This window comes from Saimiri boliviensis, chromosome 20 (genome assembly GCF_048565385.1).
Source record: "Saimiri boliviensis isolate mSaiBol1 chromosome 20, mSaiBol1.pri, whole genome shotgun sequence".
Lineage (NCBI taxonomy): Eukaryota > Metazoa > Chordata > Mammalia > Primates > Cebidae > Saimiri > Saimiri boliviensis.
Window position 1 is genome coordinate 6488913 of NC_133468.1, and position 18193 is coordinate 6507105.

Consider the following 18193-nt stretch of genomic DNA (forward strand, 5'->3'; position numbering starts at 1 on the left):
AAAAAAAAAAAAAAGAAAGAAAGAAAAGAAACATTAATGCCTTTTGGATCATGTATTTAAGGATTCTTGGTAAAGTAAAATACAAACATTTTCAAAATTTATACATTTGGGCCAGGCACGGTGGCTCACAACTGTAATCTCAGCACTTTGGGAGGCCAAGGCAGGCGGATCACCTGAGGTTGGGAGTTTGAGACCAGCCTGGCCTACATAGTGAAACCTCATCTCTACTAAAAATACAAAAATTAGCCAGTTGTGATGGCACGTGCCTGTAATCCCAGCTACTCAGGAGGCTAAGGCAGGAGATTTGTTTGAACCTGGGAGGTGGAGGTTGCATGCCACTTCACTTCAGCCTGGGCAACAGAGCAAAACTGTGTCTCAAATACATATAAAACATTTATATAGATAGATAGATAGATGATTTATTTGGTCTGAATTAGGCAGGCCAGATACTATTTGCTAGGTGCTTTAAAGTCCTAAACTGCTTCTATGACTTTTTGTTTTGTTTGTTTGTTTTTTTTTTTGAGACGGAGTTTCGCTTTTGTTACCCAGGAGTGCAGTGGCGCGATCTCAGCTCACCACAACCTCCACCTCCTGGGTTCAGGCAATTCTCCTGCCTCAGCCTCCTGAGTAGCTGGGATTACAGGCACGCGCCGCCATGCCCAGCTAATTTTTTGTATTTTTAGTAGAGACAGGGTTTCACCATGTTGATCAGGATGGTCTCGATCTCTTGACCTCGTGATCCACCCGCCTCGGCCTCCCAAAGTGCTGGGATTACAGGTGTGAGCCACCGTGCCTGGTGCTTCTACGACTTTTAATAATTATTTTTTTGATATGGAGTCTTTTAATATTTTTTTATATGTATATGGAGTCTTGCTCTGTCCACCCAGGCTGGAATGCAGCAGTGCAATCTTGGCTCACTGCAACCTCCACCTCCCAGATTTGACCTATTCTCTTGCCTCAGTTTCCCAAGTAGCTGGGATTACAGGCATGTGCCACCACACCTCGCTAAGTTTTGTATTTTTAGTAGATACAGGGTTTCACCATGTTGGCCAGGCTAGTCTCGAACTCCTGACCTCAAGTGATCTGCCTATCTTGGCTTCCCAACGTGCTGGCATTACAGGCGTGAGCCACTGCACCTGGCCCAAATCTTTTTTCTTTTGTAACAGGACACAAGCTCTGACTGGAATGGCTACTTTCAGAGATAAACAGACTGCTCTAAGGAATCAAAGTTGATTTACAGCGTCAATAAAGCCCCTCAGGTAAGATGGTCTCATACCTTGTCAACATAGTTCCTGTACAGCGTTTCCTGACCCATGGTAAGTAAAGAGTGTCTCTTTCTGACAGGCTCAGGATCCCCAAGATATCTTGGGACCTTGAGGAGAGAAATTCACCCAATTCCTGTAGCATTTGCAGGCACAGATGAATATGTGGCTCGACTCAAGGCTTTAAAAAGTCTGAATCTGAGGCCAGGTGTGGCGGCTCATGCTTGTAATCCCAGCACTTTGGGAGGTCGAGGTGGGTGGATCACGAGGTCAAGACATGGAGACCATCCTGGTTAACATGGTGAAACCCCGTCTCTACTAAAAACACAAAAAAATAGCTGGGCATGGTGGCGCGTGCCTGTAATCCCAGCTACTCGGGAGGCTGAGGCAGGAGAATTGCCTGAACCCAGGAGGCGGAGGTTGCGGTGAGCCGAGATCGCACCATTGCACTCCAGCCTGGGTAACAAGAGCGAAACTCCGTCTCAAAAAAAAAAAAAAAAAAAAGGTCTGAATCTGAGATTCCTTATAAAACAAAGTTCCAGGCCAGGCACAGTGGTTCACGCCTGTAATCCCAGCACCTTGGGAGGCCAAGGCTGGAGTATCACCTGAAGTCGGGAATTTGTGACCAGCCTGACCAACATGGAGAAACCCTGTCTCTGGCATAGTGGCACATTCCTGTAATCCCAGCTACTTGGGAGGCTGAGACAGGAGAGTCCCTTGAACCTGGGAGGTGGAGGTTTCGGTGAGCCGAGATCGCGCCATTGCACTCCAGCCTGGGCAACAAGAGCAAAACTCTGTCTCAAAAAACCAAAACAAAACACAAAGTCCCAGTAAAGCCAATTTTTAAAAGAGCCTATATGCCAAATGGCAAGGAATTATTGTTGCTATACTTTATGCAAATACTCAGGCCAAGTATTATAAGACTAAAACTTATTTTGCAAATAAATTTATCCTACTATAATTTGTCTTTAGTAAAAATGGGAACTGGAGAGAAAAAGCTATGTTTCAGAAAAAACCATAGCATACCTGTTGTTCGATTCCAGTCTTGTCCACTGTTTTTGAGTTTTTATTATTTTCTGCAATTTGGACTGAATCCTGAATTCTTTCCAGACTACAAGTCCCAAATTAATGCTTTTAAATTTTTCTTTCGTTTTTCTGATTTGGACTCAGTGAAATTAGTACTATATTATTCCTTGTAATACAGGCGAGAAAAACATGTCGGACGGACACTGCCTTCCTCCTCTGTAACTCGGGATGCTTTGAGCCTAACATCTGGACAAACTGCCCGGGATTAACCTTTGTTTCTCTTCTGTTTCCATGGAAACACCACTTATTAAAAATCTGTTTGCCTTCATCACATGCAGTGGCCTAACCCATCTCCAATGCCACCTTCCGGATGAGATACAGCTATTTAGCGAGGCTGACCTTTTCTCAAAAATGAGACAAGGCTTCTGACCACCTTCCTGAGGATTCACGGCTCTTTTCGTAGCCTGTCAAATATTTATACCTGACCAACCTGTCATCATATCCAGTTACAATTGGCAGTGGGGAGCCTGCTTGATAATTAAGAATTCAGGCCGGGCGCGGTGGCTCAAGCCTGTAATCCCAGCACTTTGGGAGGCCAAGGCGGGTGGATCACGAGGTCGAGAGATCGAGGCCATCCTGGTCAACATGGTGAAACCCCGTCTCTACTAAAAATACAAAAAATTAGCTGGGCATGGTGGCACGTGCCTGTAATCCCAGCTACTCAGGAGGCTGAGGCAGGAGAATTGCCTGAACCCAGGAGGCGGAGGTTGCAGTGAGCCGAGATCGTGCCATTGCACTCCAGCCTGGGTAACAAGAGCGAAACTCCGTCTCAAAAAAAAAAAAAAAAAAAGAATTCAGGAAATGCCTCAGATAGCCCTGTGAAACATGCACCAACAGATCAAAGGTGTGTCTGACCCCACGCTGTTGCTAGACCAGCGGTTAGCATCCTGGTCCAGGCCAGAAGCACCCTGGTGGCCACACTGCTTATAACATTGGCCCTGATTGCAGGGACAGGCATATCTCTCTGTTGTAGGGTCCACTGCTGTTGCACCCTCCGTATAAGAGTGCAAGACAGGCATTTGCAGAGGCTATTGAGACCTCCCACCATATTGCTCCAACAAACACCATCTGTAAGTCCAAGTGCTCGTGAATATTTACAATTCCAAATACATCAGTTCCATTCCGATACCCAATGGCTATGCTCCCTTTCAGCAGGAAGTAGCCAGAATGAATATGGTGCCCAGATCTCATAGAAATGAAATGGAATTTGTCAGTGGGGAAATATACCCCCATTTTTCTAGAGGGTGATTTAATTTTTCCCCTTTCTTCTTTTCTCTTTCCCGTGGTCCCCCACTTTCTACTTAGCCTTTTAAAATTGCAAATATAGGCCGGGTGTGGTGGCTCATGCCTGTAATCCCAGCAGTTTGGGAGGCTGAGGCAGGTGGATCACTTGAGGTCAGGAGTTTGAGACCAGCCTGGTCAATATGGTGAAACCCCATCTCTACTAAAAATACAAAAATTAACCAGGCGTGCTGACTGGTGCCTGTAATCCCCGCTACTCAGGAGGCTGAGGCAGCTGAATCACTTGGGCCTGGGAGGTGGAGGTTGCAGTGAGCCAAGATTGCGCCACTGCACTCCAGCCTGGGCGACAGAGCAAGTCCATCTCAAAAAAAAAAAAAAAAAAAAAAAAAAAAAAAAAAAAAAAAAAATTAGAAAGAAAAGGAAGGAAGGAAGGAAAGAAAGAAATGCAAATACAGCCTTCTACCTCCCTTTCACCAGACTCCCTATGGGCGAGTTTATCGAACTGGGATACAAGGTGATCAAGAGTTAACAGCCGATTCGCAAACTGAAGTATGCCTGCTAAGGAACTCTCAGCCTACAGGAGGTTGCCTCGAGAGATACTAGCCTGTCCGCGAAGACACCAGCAGTCACCAGCTCTACTACTGGTAGGTAAGGACCCCTCACCTTGCTCGCTTCCTTCCCTGCCTTTTAAAAGTGCTGGCTTTTTCTCCAAAGGTGAAGTGGCACATTTAAAGGCAGGAGGCCTGTGCCTCTCCCACTAAGCTAGCTTTGCAAAAAATGATTTCATTTCTACCAGACCTTGATCTTGTTAATTGGACTCTGCACATGGCAAGCAACTCACCTTCTGTTCAGTTACACAGTGGTGTGGTCATGGCTCACTGTAGCCTCAAACTGCTGGCTCACACAACCTTCCATATGAGCCTTCCAAGTAGCTAGGGTTTCAACATGTATTTTCTGTATTATTAGTCTGTTCTCACCCTGCTATAAAGAACTATCTGAGACTGGGTAATTTACAAAGACGAGATTTTTTTTTTTTTTTTTTTTTTTTGAGACGGAGTTTTGCTCTTGTTACCCAGGCTGGAGTGCAATGGCACGATCTCGGCTCACCGCAACCTCCGCCTCCTCGGTTCAGGCAATTCTCCTGCCTCAGCCTCCTGAGTAGCTGGGATTACAGGCACGCGCCACCATGCCCAGCTAATTTTTTGTATTTTTAGTAGAGACGGGGTTTCACCATGTTGACCAGGATGGTCTCGATCTTTTGACCTCGTGATCCACCCGCCTCGGCCTCCCAAAGTGCTGGGATTACAGGCTTGAGCCACCGCGCCCGGCCCTAAGACAAGAGATGTAATAGGCTCACAGTTCTGCAGGCTGTACAGTAAGCATGGCTGAGGAGGCCTCAGGAAACTTACAATTATGGCAGAAGGCGAAGAGGAAGCAGGCACCTCTCCACGAGAGAATGACAAAACGCTGCTGAAAGAAATCATAGATGACACGAACAAATGAAAAAACATTCCATGCTCACTGTGGAACAGTATCATTAAAATGGCCACACTGCCCAAGGCAATCTATAGATTCAATGCTATTCCTGTCAAGCTCCTAATGTCATTTGTCACAGAACTAACAAAAACTATTTTAAAATTCACCTGGAACTAAAAGAGTCCAAATAGCCAAAGTGATCCTAAGCAAAAAGAACAAAGCTGGAGGCATCACCTTACATTACCCAACTTCAAACTATACTATAAGGCCACAGTAACCAAAGTAGCATGGTATGGGTACAAAGACAGACACACAGACCAATGGAACAGAACAGAGGACCTAGAAATAAAGCCACACACCTACGGCCATCTGATCTTTGACAAAGTCAACAAAAATAAGCAATAGGGAAAGGGCTCCCTATTCAATAAATGGTGCTGTGATAGCTGGCTAGTCATATGCTGAAGACTGAAACTGGATCACTTTCTTTCACCGTATACAAAAATTAACTCAAGGCCGGGCGAGGTGGCTCATGCCTGTAATCCCAGTACTTTGGGAGGCCAAGGCAAGTGGATCACTTGAAGTCAGGAGTTCAAGACCAGCCTCGCCAACATGGTGAAACCCCATCTCTACTAAAAAATACAAAAAATTGGCCAGGCGTGGTGGCTCACACCTGTAATCCCAGCACATCGAGAGACCAAGGCAAGCGGATCACAAGGTCAGGAGTTTGAGACCAGCCTGACCAATATGGTGAAACCGTGTCTCTACTAAAAATATAAAAAGTAGCCAGGCATGGTAGTGCTCAACTGTAGTCTCAAATACTTAAGAGGCTGAGACAGAAGAATCACTTTTTCCTGGGAGGCAGAGGTTGCAGTGAGCCAAGAATGTGCCACTGCATTCCAGCCTGGGCGACAGAGTGAGACTCTGTCTTGAAATAATAACATAGTAATAATAATAATAATTCAAGATGGGTTAAATATTTAAATATAAGACTTCAAACTATAAGAATCCAAGAAGATTGGACACATCTTCGTAGCAATTTAAAAAAAAAAAAAAGAATTCAAGAAGAGCCAGACACGGTGGCTCACGCCTGTAATCCCAGCACCAAGGAGGGTGGATCACCTGTGGCTGGGAGTTCAAGACCAGCCTGACCATCATGGAGAAACCCCATCTCTACTAAAAATACAAGATTAGCCGGGCGTGCTGGTGCATGCCTGTAATTCCAGCTACTTGGGAGGCTAAGGCAGGAGAATCATTTGAACCCAGGAGGCGGAGGTTGCAGTGAGACAATTGGCACTCCAGCCTGGGCAACAAGAGAAAAACTACATCTCAAAAAAAAAAAAAAGTGGGAGCTAAACATTGAGTATACATGGACATAAAGAGGGAAATAGTGGACACCAGGGGTTACTAGAGAGGAGAGGGAGGGGATGAGTACTGAAAAACTAACTGTTGGGTACTATACTGAGTATTGGGTACTAGCTGAGTACCTGGGCAATGGGACCAATCATACCCCAAACCTCAGCATCACACGTTATACCCAGATAACAAACTTGCACATGTCCTCCCTTAATCTAAAATAAAAATTGAATTTTCTTAAAACAACAAGGAATTTTGGAAATTTCTCAAATGGTTCTATATTTAAATAACATTTATTTTGTTTTTTAAAAAATTTATTTTAGGCCGGGCGCGGTGGCTCAAGCCTGTAATCCCAGCACTTTGGGAGGCCGAGGCGGGTGGATCACGAGGTCGAGACATCGAGACCATCCTAGTCAACATGGTGAAACCCCGCCTCTACTAAAAATACAAAAAAAAAAAAAAAAAAAATTAGCTGAGCATGGTGGCGCGTGCCTGTAATCCCAGCTACTCAGGAGGCTGAGGCAGGAGAATTGCTTGAACCCAGGAGGCGGAGGTTGCGGTGAGCCGAGATCGCGCCATTGCACTCCAGCCTGGGTAACAAGAGCGAAACTCCGTCTCAAAAAAAAAAAAAAAAAATTTATTTTATTTTATAGTACCAGCAATTAAACAAGTTTTTAGGTTGATTTTTTATTTTTAATTGTACTTTAAATTCTGGAGAACATGTTCGGATCTTGCAGGACTGTTGCATAGGTACACACGTGCTGCGGTGCTTTGCTGTCTCCATCCCCGCCTCACCTACATCCGGCATTTCTCCCAGTGTTCTCCAACCCCAACCTCCCCGCACCCCCGCCCCCCCCAGGCCCCCACCCCCCGACAGACCCCAGTGTGTGATGTTCCCCTCCTGGGCCCATGTGTTCTCATTGTGGTTTTCTGTGTTGTTTTGTTTTTTTTTTTTTGAGACAGAGTTTCACTCTTGTTGCCCAGGCTGGAGTGCATGGTGTGATCTCAGCTCACCACAACCTCCGCCTCCCGGGTTCAAGAGATTTTCCTGCCTCAGCCTCCCAAGTAGCTGGGATTACAGGCATGCACCACCACAGCTGGCTAATTTTGTATTTTTAGTAGAGACGGAGTTTCACCATGTTGGTCAGGCTATTCTCAAACTCCCGACCTCAGGAGATCCGCCTGTCTTGGCCTCCCAAGTGCTGGGATTACACGTGTGAGCTACCACGCCCAGCCTAAAAATTGAAATTATTTTTTAAAATTTTGAAAAAGAAACATGCAGAATGCTGTGCATAGTATGCTACCATTTCGGTAAAGAGAGGATGGACATTTACTATGAAACAGGTGGAAAAAAAGAAAATGGGGTGGGGGAAGCATGGTATTGTGCATACATACAGAATATTTGCAGAAGGCAGTGTTAGAAGTGGATTCCATCGCTTGCTTCTTTTGTAATTTACATTCTTTTCTTTCTTTAATCTTTCTTTTTTTTTTTTTTTTTTTTTTTTTTTTGTAGAGATAGAAGTCTTGTTTGTTGCCCAGGCTGATAAGCTTCTGGGCCCAAGTGATCCTCCCACCTAGGCCTCCCAAAGCATTGGGATTACAGGTGTGAGCCATGGCCCCCAGCCTCAGCCATTGCATCTGATTGGAAAAACGGTTAGGCACCACCACCATCCAAATCAGAGGTCAGCGAACCATGACCCACGGACACGTGCTTTTGTTTTGTTTTGTTTTGTTGAGATGGAGTCTTGCTCTTGTTGCCCAGGCTGGAGTGCAGTGGCACGATCTTGGCTCACTGCAACCTCCGCCTCCTGGGTTCAAGCCATTCTCCTGCCTCAGCCTCCTGAGTAGCTGGGGTTACAGGCATGTGCCACCACACCCAGCTAATTTTGTATTTTTAATAGAGATGAGGTTTTTCCATGTTGGTGAGGCTGGTCTTGATCTCCCAACCTCAGATGATCCACCCACCTTGGCCACCCAAAGTACTGGGATTACAGGCATGAACCACTGCGACTGGTGGACCCATGTTTTTATGAATAAAGTTTCATGAATAAAGTGACTCTGGGTGCTTTCCTACTGTAACAACAGCGGGGCTGAGTTATACAATAGAGACTGTATAGTCCACAGAGCCTAAAATGTTTACTGTGTGGCCCTTAATGGAGGACACCTCCTGACCCGGATCTAAATCAACTGGACTGACACCCAAGCCCTTTGCCTAGCAAGCCCCAAATACCCTCAGCCCAGTTCCCCACCCTCCCCCTCCCCCCATTCTAGCCTAGCTGGTCTCCTCTCCGTCTTTCATGAAGAAAGAGAAAAACAGATGCCTTATCTCAGCAGCGCCAGGTGTCTGCTCCTGGAGAAGGAGCACAGGTCGGAAGGGGGAGACCCAGTGCTCCCCGCCTTTCCTCCTCTCCGTGGTCAACTGGAAGCCAGAGGATGACAAGGTGCGAAGGAATGAATGCAGGAGGGGGTACCTGGGCTCTTCCCCCACCTTGGAACCTGATTTGCTCCCTGGTCTGGGCGCAGTCTTGTCATTCCCCTCCGTGACAGGGGAGGGTGGATCAATGAACTCTAAAGACCCTTCCAGTTCTCACTCTCCAGGGGCAGGAGCGTGACCTCCCTGCCACCGGCAAAGCAAGAGGCCAGGCGTCAGTCGAGCGTGCTCAGAAAAAGGAGTCGAGACAACTTCCAGCACGGAAGCCCGCCCCGACGGACTGCTGGCGATGCCGCGCTGCTCCGCAAGGTGGCGGTGCAGGCGAGGGAGAGGAGGCCAGCCGGCTCCGGGCCTGGCAGTGCCACCGCCTCTCCTCGCCAGTCACGGCTCTGCGGGAGGTGGGCGCCCTTCTGCCACGACTTACGGATCTCCATCCCCGTCTCCGCCCTGCTTCCGGCTGCGGCTGCACATGCACTGGATTCTCCCAGCAGCCTCGCGAGCTAGGGACGCCCGTCCCCCGTCCCCAGTCCCCGGGACCTCTCTCCTCTGCCTGCCTGCCCGGCCTCGCCCTCTGCCCCTCGACGCTGCTTTCCTTTCCTTTCCTTTCTTCCTGTTTCTTTTTCTTTTTCTCTTTCTCTATTTTCCTTCCTTCCCTTTCTTGCTTCATTTTTTCTTCCTTCCTTTCCTACTTTCTCTCTCTCCGTCTTTCTTTCCTTTCCTTCCTCCTTCCCTCCCTCCCTTCTTCCCTCTCTCTCTCCTCTGTGTGTGTGTGTGTGTCTGTGTGTGTGTGTGTCTGTGTGTGTGTGTGTGTGTGTCTGTGTGTGTGTGTGTCTGTGTGTGTGTGTGTCTGTGTGTCTGTGTGTGTGTGTGTCTGTGTGTGTGTGTGTGTCTGTGTGTGTGTGTGTGTCTGTGTCTCTCTCTCTCTTTCTCTTTGTTGTTTTTTGTTTGTTTGTTTGTTTGTTTATTTGTTTGTTTGTTTTGGAGACAGAGTTTCACTCTTGTTGCCCAGGCTGGAGTGCAATGGCGCGATCTCGGCTCACCGCAACCTCCGCCTCCTGGGTTCAGGCAATTCTCCTGCCTCAGCCTCCTGAGTAGCTGGGATTACAGGCACGCGCCACCATGCCCAGCTAATTTTTTTTTGTATTTTTAGTAGAGATGGGGTTTCACCATGTTGACCAGGATGGTCTCGTTCTCTTGACCTCGTGATCCACCCGCCTCGGCCTCCCAAAGTGCTGGGATTATAGGCTTGAGCCACCGCGCCCGGCCCTCTCTCTCTCTCTTTCTTTCTTTTTTTTTTTTTTTTTTTTTTTTTTGAGACAAAGTCTTGCCCTGTTGCCCAGCCTGGAGTGCAGTGGCATGATCTCAGCTCACTACAACCTCCACCACCCAGGTTCAAGCAATTCTCCTGCCTCAGCCTCCCAAGTAGCTGGGATTACAGGTGCCCGCCACCACTCCCAGCTAATTTTTTATATTTTTGATAGAGACAGGGTTTTGCCATGTTGGACAGGCTGGTCTTGAACTTCTGGCCTCAAGTGATCCACCTGCCTCGCCTCCCAAAGTGCTGGGATTACAGGTGTGAGCCACCACGCCAGGTCCCTATGTTGGTTTTCACTGCAGCGAATGTGTCCAGAAATCCCGTGTATTTGCTCCCATTTCTGCTGTAACAAATCACCACTCAGTGGCTGAGAACAACACCTGTGTATTATCTGACAGGTCTGTACATCTGTACGTCCTGGATGGCAGGGCTTGGGGTTGAAGGCTCACATCACAAGTTTTCCACCTACCATGATCTCATCTGGTGCTTGGAATCCCCTTCCAGGCTCACTCCTCTTGCTGGAACAGTTCAGTTCCCGGTGGCTGTAGGACCTAGGTCCTGCCTCCTGTCACCTCGTCACTCTCTGCTCCTGCAGTTGCTCTTTGGTCTTCACACATAGTCCCCCCTATCCTCACAGCTGGCAGCAGCAATCAGATCCTGGAGTCTCCCTCACTGCCCCTCTGCCACCAGCCAGAGAGGGCTTTCTGCTTTAAGGTCTCAAGGGTTTACACTGGGTGAACCCAGATAATCCCAGATTGTCTCCCTGTCTGAGTCAACTGTGCCAAACAATGAGACGTGCAGGAGTGACAGCTCCTCCTATTCACAGGTTCTGGGCAGGGCGTCTCTGGGGGGCTATCTCAGAAATTCTGCCTTCCTGACCCATCCTCTTGTTCCACTGCCACACCCCATATCTCAAAGTCCCGGCATGTCCTGTCGATCGCTCTCACCAACTCCCTGAGCTCAGCCTCCCTTGCTGCTCTCATTCGTCTCCCCCTTCCCCAGGCACCCTGCTCACCCTCTGTTTCCCCTGCCATAGCCGAAATGCTCTTCCCAAAACACAAAGCTAACCACGCAACTCCCCAGTGTAAAATCCCGCAGTGGTATCCCAAGAGCCTCGGGGGATGAACAAAAGTCATTTGTTCAAATGATTTCCGAGCACGGATTCCACCAGGCACCTCCTGCAGCTTCCTTCACCGTAGGACAGGGAGATTCAACCATGAAGAAGGCTGCAGTAAACACCAAGGCTGCCTGTCCCAGCAGACCCTGCCCTCATTCCCTCCTCACCCCTAGGTCTCCCCAGTACTCTTGTCTTCTACCCCATCCCATCCAGCATTTCTGCAGAGAGCAGTTTTCCCACATCCCTTCCTGGGTTCCAGTCGTATATTGCTACCACGGCTGGTACTTTCCCGTGCGGAACCCTTGGGAGGTCAGGACTCTCTGCCTAGCTCACCATGGCTCCCCCGATGCCTAGCACAGTGTTGGGCACATAAAGGTGCTCAGTAAGTTGTTCTGAATGAATGCAAAGCCCAACATGCATGGTGCAGACCCAAACCTCTTGAGATCCCCTTCACTCGTAATAATTGCCTGCCTTGTGCCGGTGATTTTTCAGTGAACCTCTAGGGGGCGAGTGGTCCTGGCCCCCACAGCTCCACAGCACAATGTCTGGAAGGAGGCCGGGTGCGCTCACACCTGTAGCCCAGCACTTTGGGAGGCCGAGGTAGCAGATCACTTGAGGTCAGGAGTTCAAGACCAGCCTGGGCAAGATGGCAAGACCCTGTCTCTACGAAAAATACAAAAATTAGTTGGGCGTGGTGGCGCGTGCCTGTAGTCCCAGCTACTTGGGAGGCTGAGGCACGAGAATCACTTGAACCCGGGAGGCAGAGGTTGCAGTAAGCCGAGATCACGCCACTGCACTGCAGCCTGGGCGACACAGGGAGACTGTCTCGAAAACAACCAACCAACCAACAATGAAAATAACAAAGTCTGACAGGAACGTCATTGTCAATTCCAAGGGGCCTAGAAGAAGGGAAGACATTTTCTGGCACAAAAAATGTGGCCATTAAGAACTTGCTCAAGAGGCCAGCTGCAGTGGCCCACACCTGTAATCCCAGCACTTTGGGAGGCCGAGGTAGGTGGATCACATGAGGTCAGGAGTTTGAGGCCATTATGGCCAAAATGATAAAACCCCGTCTCTACTAAAAATATGAAAATTAGCCGGACATGGTGGTGGGGACCTGTAATCCCAGCTACTTGGGAGGCTGAGGCAGGAGAATTGCTTGAACCCAGGAGGTAGGGGTTGCAGTGAGCCAAGATCTCACCACTGCACTCCAGCCTGGACGACAGAGCAAGACTCCATCTCAAAAAAAAAAGGAATTTGCTCAAGAGTCCTGTTCAGCAGTGGGTGGAAGCATGGTGCTGTGGAGAAAGGCAGGCTTTGTGCACATGTGGAGATACACACACCCCCAACAATACCCGCCAGTCTTTAGCAAAACAGCAGAGAAAACGAGAGAGAAAAGGCCCCAACAGAGGAAACCTTTTCCTGATTTTTGAGACCATGGCAAGTGAATAGAAGAAGGTAACAGAGGGAAGAGGTGTCGAGGGCCGAAGCCCAGGAAAGGCTGCAAGGGGGCCGCAGGGGAGACCAAGCCACGAGGCACCCCAGGCCCAGGAGCGGGAAGTGAGAGTCAGCACAGAAACAGCAGCTGCACTAGGCATCCGCCACCACCTTGCTCCTCTAAAAGCTCCAGACAAAAATTTCGTCTCTGGGCCGGGGCAGTGGCTCACGCCTCTAATCCCAGTGCTTTGGGAGGCCAAGGCAGGAGGATTGCTTGAGGTTAGGAGTTTGAGGCCAGCGTGGGCAACATGGGAAGACTCTGTCTCTACAAAAAATGTAAAACTTAGCTGGGTGTGGTGGTATACACCTGTGGTCCCAGCTACTCAGGAGGCTGAGGTAGGAGGATCACTCGAGCCTGGGAGGCGGAGTTTGCAGTGAGATATGATTGCGCCATTGCACTCCAGCCTGGGTGACAGAGCAAGGCTCCACCTCAAAAATGACAAAAACGAAAACCAAATCTGTGTGGGAAAAGCTCAGGCTTTTGATTGGTGGCCCAGAGTAAAGCCTGTCTCCAACTGCCACTGGGGCTCCATGGCTGATAATGGATTCAACGGCCGCCCGGTTCCCTCTGGCCAGAGCCTACAGGTGCCATCCCTCTTGTGGCTCACCTCCATGCAGAGCACCCTGGCAGCGAAACTAGTTAGTCTGTGTGAGACAGGGGTGGATTATGCTATAAATGTGTCCAAACCCATAGAATGTACAACCCCAAGGGTGAACCCTCATGTCAACCATGGACTCTGGGCGGTGATGTGACAATGTAGGCTGATCAAGGGTAACAAATGTATCCTCCGGTGGAAGATGACGATGGGAGAGGAGGTGCATGCCTGGGGCAGGGGGCAGATGGGAAATCTCTCCACCTCCCTCTCCAATGTTGCTGTGAACCTGACTCCTCTGTGGAGGCTAAAGCAATCCATCTTGGATGCTAATCTACTGTCTTGGCTTCTGATTAACTCCTGTTCCAGGAAGGCCTCAAGATTTCCAGTGTATCCATTGTTCCTTGTGTGTGAGACTGTACTTACCATACATCCTACCATGAAGTCAAAGAGCCTTGATGTTAGCATATTTCACTTGTCCACACATCCCTTCTAAATAACCCATTCCCTTGCTGCAGGTGCCCTGGATCTGGGGATACTGCTGTGGGGCTCTACTATTTTGTCTCGCCACCACTGGAGACACAGACATGGCTTCTGTTCATCAGCACCTATGAAATGTTTCTTTTCAAGAAACTGGATTGATCAGACAACGGGTTGAAATGTGAAGAAATTGAACGCTTGTACACTGTTGGTAGGAATATAAAATGGTGCAGCTACTTTGGAAAACAGCCTGGACTTCCCCAAAAAAGTTAAACATAGAGTTACCATTTGACCCAGCCATTTGTGTTCTAGGTATCTGCCAAAGAGAACAGCAAACATCTACCCACACAAACACTTGTCCACAAATGTTCACAGCAGCATTATTCGTAGTAGCCAAACCACCCAACCCATGAACTGATGAATGGATAAAATGTGGTATATCTAAACAATGGAATATTATTTAATAATAAAGCACGAGGCTGGGAATGGTGGCTCACGCCTGCAATCCCAGCACTTTGGGAGGCAGAGGTGGGCAGATCATGAGGTCAGGAGTTTCGGACCAGCCTGGCCAACATGATAAAACCCCGTTTCTACTAAAAATACAAAAATTAGCTGGGCATGGTGGTGCACGCGCCTGTAATCCCAGCTACTAGAGAGGCTGAAGCAGAATTGCTGGAACACAGGAAGTGGAGGGTGCAGTGAGCTGAGATCACACCATTGCACTCCAGCCTGGGCAACAGAGTGAGACTCTGTCTCAAAATAATCATAATAACAATAATAATAAAACACTAATAAAGGCTACAACATGGACAAACCTGGAAATTGTTATTCTAAGGAAAAGAAGCCAGTCACAAAAGACTATACAGTATGTGATTCCATTTCTATGAAATGTCCAGAACACAGAAATCCATAGAGACAGAAAGTAGATTAGTGGTAGCTTAGAGTTCAGGAAAGATGAGAAGATGAGAAGGTCAGAGGGTGATAGCTAAAGGGTACAGCATTTCTATTTTCTTTTCTTTTTTTCCCCTTTTTTTTTTTTTTTTGAGGGTGGTGTCTTGCTCTGTCACCCTGGAACCCTGGATGGAGTTCAGTGGCACAGTCACAGCTCATCACAGCCTTGACCTCCCGGATTCAGGTCATCCTCCTACAGGCTGGCCTCGAAATCCTGGGCACAAGAGATTCTCTCGCCTTGGCCTCCCAAAGTGCTGGGATTACAAGTGTGAGTCACTGTGCCTGGTAATATCTCAATTTTTGGCTGGGCAAGGTGGCTCATGCCTGTAGTCCCAGCACTTTGAGAGACTGAGGCCGGGTGGATCACTTGAGTCCAGGAGTTAGAGACCAACCGGGCAACATGGCAAAACACATCTCTACACAATATTAAAATATAAAAATTAGCTGGCATGGTGGTGTGTGCCTGTTGTCCCACCTACTCAGGAGGCTGAGGTGGGAAGATAGATTGAGTCCTGGAGTTCAAGACTGCAGTGAGCTATGATTCAGCCACTGCACTCCAGCATGAGCGATGATTCAGCCACTGCACTCCAGCATGAGCGATGATTCAGCCACTGCACTCCAGCATGAGCGATACAGGAGATTCTCTCTCTCTCTCTCTCTCTGTCTGTCTCTCTCTCTCTCTGTCTGTCTCTCTCTCTCTCTCTCTCTCTGTCTCTCTCTCTCCCTCTGTCTCTCTCTCTCCCTCTCTCTAAATATATATATATATGTGTGTGTGTGTGTGTATATATATATGTAACTTGAATTTTAAAATCCTCCCCAATTTTTTAAAAGATGAACCTTTAGTCCACCTAGATCTAACTTTCTCACTTTATAGGTGAAGCACTGAAGCCCAGAGAGGCTAAATGACTTGCCTAAAGTCACTTGTCATTTAAAGCCCTGACTAGCGCCCATTAATCATTATGTTATCACTCACTGTACACTGCTTAAAGTAAGCTTGGCTGGGCACAGTGGTTCACAGTGCCTGTAATGTTAGCACTTTGGGAGGCCAAGGTAGGCGCATCACTTGAGGTCAGGAGTTTGAGACCAGCCTGGCTAACATGGTGAAACTCCGTCTCTACTAAAATACAAAAATCAGTCAGGCATGGTGGTGCACTCCTGTAATCCCAGCTACTTAGGAGGCTGAGGCATGAGAATTGCATGAACATAGGAGGTGGAGGTTGCAGTAAGCCAAGATTGCGCCACTGTACTCCAGCTTGGGTGACAGAGTGAGACTCCCTCTCGAAAGAAAGAAAGAAAGAAAGAAAGAAAGAAAGAAAGAAAGAAAGAAAGAAAGAGGAGAAAGAGTAAACTCAAGTAGCCATTTCAACAAAATAAAAAATCAATAAAGTCATGCAGAACAGCTTGGATCCGTAATAGATCTCTGAGTCTGGCTTTAGAAATACACAGTGTGTTAACAACAAAAAGAGAAAACAGGCTGGCGCAGTGGCTCACATCTGTAATCCCAGCACTGTGGGAGGCCAAGGCGAGTGGATCACCTGAGGTCAGGAGTTTGAGACCAGCCTGACCAACATGACGGAATGCCGTCTCTCCTAAAAACACAAAACTTAGCTGTGTGTGGTGGTGGGCACCTGTAATCCCAGCTACTTGGGAGGCTGAGGCAGTAAGACCACTTGAACCTGGGAGGCGGAGGTTGCAGTGAGCCCAGATCGTGTCTCTGCACTCCAGCCTGGGTGACAGAGGGAGCCTCTGTCTCAGAAACAAAAACGAAAATCCCAAGAAAACACTGTGGTTTTCTGAGGACATATTTGTTCTCAGCTCTTCATTGTCTTACGGCTCAAAATGCTGACACGTGTGACCTAGGCCAAGCTAAGGTTTCTACACTTTCACTATTTACATATCCTTTAGAACTAAAGTCAAATGTCAAATCACAAGGTATGGGTAAAGTCTGGGCTTGGAAACAAGTGGACCTGGGTTCAAATCCAGCTTTGTGTGAGCTGCACCAAACTATTCACCTTTATGTGTCTCGGTAAATTGTGAATATAAAGATATACATTCCTGGCAAAGGAATGGTAAAGTCTTTACCAGACTAAGAAATACATTAAAGATAATAAAGGCATTTTTTGGTGGGCACTGAATGAGATATTGTATGTAATATGCTCGGCACATAAATGTTAACTTTCTTCTTTCATCCATGTAAGAACTGAAAGGACTTCACAACTGAGGCTCTGAGTGATGTCAGTCAAGCGAACACATTTGTTGAATTTGTTTGAATTGGCTTTCTCAGGAATGAAATTCTCCATCACTCTTGTGGACAGAGTTCATTGTGCCCCATGCACACAGCTGGCAGTACTTCTCCCCTTGGTGATCCTGGCACATTTTCATCTGTCCTAAAAAGCAGAAACACCACTCAGAAACAAGAACAGAAAACCGCCCTGCAGAGTCCTGCCAGCTGTGAGCTTGGAGGAGGCCACAGAGCTGCTCTCACAGATCTCACATGACACTCACGAAAGGATTTCCAGGGAGGGGCAGAACCACTATTACAAGACAGAAGAGGAGAGAGAAGGGTGGGGAGAGTATGTGGTGGGGAATGTTCAGCAAAGTTGTCAGCAGGAAAACAAAAGCTGACAGTAACCTAAAGCTCAGGAAGGAGGTATCTTTTCTCAAGAAACTGCAAAACAGGCTGGGCACAGTGGCTCACGCCTGTAATCCCAGCACTTTGGGAGGCTGAGGCAGGTGAATCACCTGAGGTCTCGAGTTTGAGATCAGCCTGACCAACATGGAGAAACCCCATCTCTACTAAAAATACAAAATTAGGCCGGGCGCGGTGGCTCATGCCTGTAATCCCAGCACTTTGGGAGGCTGAGGCAGGCAGATCACGTGGTCAAGAGATCAAGACCATCCTGGCCAACATGGTGAAACTCTGTCTCTACTAAAAAATACAAAAATTAGCTGGGCATGGTGGTGTGTGCCTGTAGTCCCAGCTACTAGGGAAGCTGAGGCAGGAGAATTGCTTGAACCCGGGAGGCGGAGGTTGCAGTGAGCCGAGATTGCGCCATTGTACTCCATCCAGCCGGGCGCCCGGTGGCAGAGCAAGACTCTGTCTCAAAAAAAAAAAAAGAAAAAGAAAATTAGCTAGGCATGGTGGCGCATGCCTGTAATCCCAGCTACTCAGGAGGCTGAGGCAGGAGAATAGCTTGAACCCAGGAGGCGGAGGCTGCTGTGAGCCAAGATCTTGCCATTGCACTCCAGACTGGGCAACAAGAGCAAAACTGTCTCAAAGAAAGAAATTGCAAAACAAAAACCTTTAAAGGATCAATTTTTTTCACATTGTATGTACAAACCTTATTTACTTTCAGATTGTTTTTTACTGTTTATATAGCATGTTGATTG